The sequence below is a fragment of the Aplysia californica genome, unplaced genomic scaffold (assembly GCF_000002075.1).
Source record: "Aplysia californica isolate F4 #8 unplaced genomic scaffold, AplCal3.0 scaffold00009, whole genome shotgun sequence".
Taxonomy (NCBI): domain Eukaryota; kingdom Metazoa; phylum Mollusca; class Gastropoda; order Aplysiida; family Aplysiidae; genus Aplysia; species Aplysia californica.
The window spans coordinates 2,292,730-2,297,026 of record NW_004797279.1 but is presented as its reverse complement, the minus strand read 5'-3'; the positions used below and the strand labels follow the sequence as shown (position 1 = coordinate 2,297,026).

At 41.1% G+C, this 4,297-nt stretch overlaps 1 protein-coding gene across 1 annotated transcript in view; it reads left to right on the top strand.

Annotated features, from left to right (window-relative positions):
• Positions 1-2,666: 2,666 nt before the first annotated feature.
• Positions 2,667-4,297, top strand: part of LOC101853596 — a 16,324-nt gene continuing 14,693 nt past the window's right edge. The window contains exon 1 of the mRNA XM_005089809.3: positions 2,667-2,768. The gene's annotated coding sequence lies outside the window, so the exon portion shown is untranslated. The remainder of the gene's footprint in view (positions 2,769-4,297) is intronic.

The window sequence follows — 4,297 nt, the reverse complement described above, 5'->3', positions numbered from 1 at the left end:
ACAGACAGACAGACAGACAGACAGACAGACAGACAGACAGACAGACAGACAGACAAAGAGACAGAGAATGGGGAGGGGCAAAATAAAAAGAGGAAGAGAGGTCGTGGGGGGGGGGGAGATATAGGGGTCAGAAAGACAGACAGACAAATAGACAGTTAAACAAATGGAGAAAAAAAAGGGGGGGGGGGCAGCATTCGCTATGTTCAAAAGCACGATCTCTCGACTTAACAAATTAAAAAAAATTGGCGCCAAAATGAAACAATGGCGTTTTGTCAGCTTACGGCAGAATAGAAACATCAGTTTCTTTGTCTCGGCTTTGAGCCATGCAAGGTCAATACCACAGTGTTATTCAGTCTGCATAAGAACTTGAAGGACAAAACAATGAAATTTCATTCTTCCAGTCGGAACACTTGATTGGATGGAACTACAGTCATAGTAAATAGTAGTAGACACACACCAATTACAAATGTAGATCACTTTTTGAGTTATTGTGCCTCAAAAGTTTCGATTGAGCGTTCTTGGGGTTTCTTTTTTTATCTGAATACATTATTATGTTTTTATTTTCTTTATCCACTCTTGTGAAATGTTTTGCTTTGATATTAATCAGAGGAATTGTATCGAGTAACTTTTTGGTGAAAAAAAAAAATAAGGTGGGGCTGAAGCTGCAAGCGCCACCACTCAAGGCGCTATTGAGTAAAACAGACCTATTCAAAGGCCTATGATATATAATATAAATTATATAATGTAAAAAATATAACGTATAATGTATAATATATAATATATTATAATAATATATAATACACAGGCCTATACTCAGGAGAAAAAAGAAAAATGATGTCCTCTAAATTAATACAAAAAAATTTTTAATGACACTATAAAAATTAATGAACAACTATATATGAGGGCAAACAAATCAACAGGGAGCTCTCGTGGCCTAAAGGTCTAGGTGTTCGCCTCTCATTCAAAGGACCCGGGTTCGAATCTGGGTAGCGACGAACATTTTCTTCTCTAAAATTGTCTCTTTTCAACTCTTTTCCTGCTCTCAAAGCAATGTTCTGTCGTCTGCTTTCGTCTCCACGTTCTGCCCCCCCCCCCCACCCTCACCTTCTTTAATGCCCCCTCCTCTGGGCTCCAGACTCTAAATTTCTGAAGCCTTTCTACAGCTACTCCTTGGCTCTTTCTTACTGCTGTCTTTCAGCACACCCCTGATCTTCTGTTAGGAGAGTTCTACACCTAGCCTTCTCGGACAAGGGCTAAAAACCTCGGAGGTCTCGGGTGCAAATTGCGCACGTTTAAGATCCCTTTGGTGGTCTAAAATCGATAACGTAGGCTTCGGCCGCCACCTGGGTAAAATTAAATAATTCCTACTGACTGAACACTGTTCAAGAAGTCCCGCGGGCTCATAATACGACCTTGTGAAGTTGCGAGCGGCGTAAAACTCTTACAAAAAAAAGAAGAAAAAAACCCATCCTAAAACACTAAAAAAACACAAGAACAACAACCTCCCCCCCCCCCCACTAAAAAAAACCCCCAAACAAAAACAACACCAAGCAAACAAAACAATCAACAACAAAAAATACATTTAGAAATAAAGAATGATGAATGGAAGTGGATAGAACTCTGGAACACACCATAAAAAAACCCGGTAAATAAACATAATAGGTCACACACAACATAAGTCCTTCAGCAGCCAAGTCGACCCCCCCCCCTCCCCCTATTAGCCCAATGCTGAAGAAGAAAATCAGAGAACCTCGAAAGACAACTTATTATATTATGGCGTCTCATTGTGGGAATGTAGGAATCAGACTTGTAGCACTATAACATAACAATATATTTTTTTATTTTGTATGATTGTTATTTGTAATAACACCCACTGGACAAAACAAAACAACATTATTAAGTAACCGACATCATACGCAACCTAACTAAAAAACATATCCGCCTCCCCGTCCTTGCCCCTTTTCTCATCAACCCAAAAAACGCGCGAAAATAGTAATAATTTTACTAAAGCTGGGTATCTTGCTTCCAAAAGAAGGACTAACACGCCCATTATTTTTATCTTGCAAGACGAAAACGAAACAAGAAAGTTACTTTATGCCTCTCCAAAACAACCTACGCCTCCTTGACAGTGATTTCTTCTTGCTTTTTTTTTAACCTATGGAGAGAAACCAAGGACGTTACTAGAGATTATATTATATGTATAATGTCCCCCAAGAGAAACCCATCTGTCCTTCACCATGGCACGTCTGTTGAATCTGAAAGCTGTGACAGTGACAGGAGATCTGTAAAGGGTTCTCTAGGCTATCATGGGGAAGTTGTTCTTTTTTCAGAGATCTTAGCCTACTTAAATAATAAACACAACAGAGATAGACAATTGGTAGCTCTTACTGTTGACTGATAGGCTAGGCTTAAACGTGGAAAATAAAACGGTAAACCAATAAAACATATGTTACTCCTTAGATCTAGATCTATCTCTTTTTTTTTTTAAAGACTAGCGCGAGTCTGTTGGGAGCCTTCTGCACTGCTGTGCCGCTTCTGAGTTCTCAGTTCTCATGCAGCAGGCAGAGTAGACAGAGGAGAGCGGCTGAGCGTGCGAAGTTCATGTTTTAAAAAACGTTTTAAAATTTTGATTCTAAATCTGCTGCATAGATTTACGAAACGAAATAAGTTCTAGATTAGAAAAAAATTCGGAGGCCTTTAGCAGTCATTCAGCAGGGGAGCAGCACCAAGACTTTCAAGAGATTGAAGAGTCTAACACTTTAGGCCTGGTAAAGGTTTTTAAGTCTAATATTGGTATGATTTGCTAGGCCTATGCTTTGTTACTTGTATTTTCTCGTCTTCAGCCCTATGCCTATTCAAGCTATTGGTTGGTCTTTTCTAGAGTATCAACAGTTCACTGAACAGCCATCAAGTCCACACGTATTCCTGACGTTGTAGATCGTAATGAAAATAATAAATGTCATATAAAGATCTAGAAATCTAGATCTAGATTAGAGATAGATCTAGATTTAGGTCTAGATTTAGAATCTAGATAGAACAAGTATGAATAGGGCCTAGACGTATAGTTTTTTTTAAAGGCCAGCTCTATTGCTCCGAAAGCTCGGGAAAATAAACTTGAAATCTATTCTATTCTATTTCTCCAAAGGCTCGGTAAAATAAAGCCTGGGGCATGGGGGAAAGGCGGAAAAAGGAAATGGGAGGGGGGGGGGGGGAGAAACAAAAAAAAAGTGTGCGCACACTCACACACAGGCACGTGCGCACACACAGACACGCACTTGCCAAGCAGGCCCGCCACGGTGAGATCAGAGACAGTGTATGTTTACGTAATATTGTCTCTGGTGAGATCTAGTCAACTGGCGAGGGAAGCCCTGGAAGATGACAAAATAGATGGCGTAAATACGTCCTGTATTTGGGCCAATCACAGAGATGTGCTAGGTGCTCGCTGTAGCTTCATGCAGTGTCGGGAAATTGTGTAATTCCTAGATCTACAACCGATCAGGCGCCATGGTGGATCAAAGGCTGTCTCTGGCAGCTTTTACTTCTTTCTCTCTGTCTTTGCTGGTTCCTTCTGTGGGTTTCTCTGTCTGGCCGTCTGTTTGACTGGCTGTCTCTGTCTGTCTGTCTGTCTGCTTGTCGGTCTGTCTGTCTGTCTGTCTGCCCCTCTCTGTCTATCTCTCTCTCTCCTATTTTCTCCCTTTCTCTCTCTGTTTCTCATCTCTTTTCTTTCTTTCTCACTCACTCACTGTTGCTTTCTCCCTCTCTCTCTCTCTCTCTCTCTCTCCTCTCTCTCTCTCTCTCTCTCTCTCCTCTCTCTCTCTCCTCTCTCTCTCTCTCTCTCTCTCTCTCTCTCTCTCCTTTCTCTCTCTCTCTCTCTCTCTCTCTCTCTCTCTCTCTCTCTCTCTCTCTCTGTGTCCCTCCCTTTCTCTTTCTCTCTGTCTGTCTGTCTCTTTCTTTCTCCCACTCTTTCTTTCTCCCACTCTTTCTTTCCCTGTTTTTCTCTCACTCTATGTCTTTATTTCTTCATCCCCCTCTTCATTGCTCCAGTCAACTCTAGCTGTCCACTGCACTTGTACTTATCTAGACTATCTTTGACTTTGTTTTATTGCTCTCTCTCTCTCTCTCTCTCTCTCTCTCTCTCTGTCTGTCTTTCTCCTCCTTCCTTACTCGGCTCATATCAAGCTATGTACTTCATGTTTAAATTTGATGCAAAAAGTGCTTCTTCCTAGTCCTCGTAGAATGAAAGATGGGGCAGAACTCTGGCAAATAACCAAAAAATCTCAAGAACGAACATCGTTGG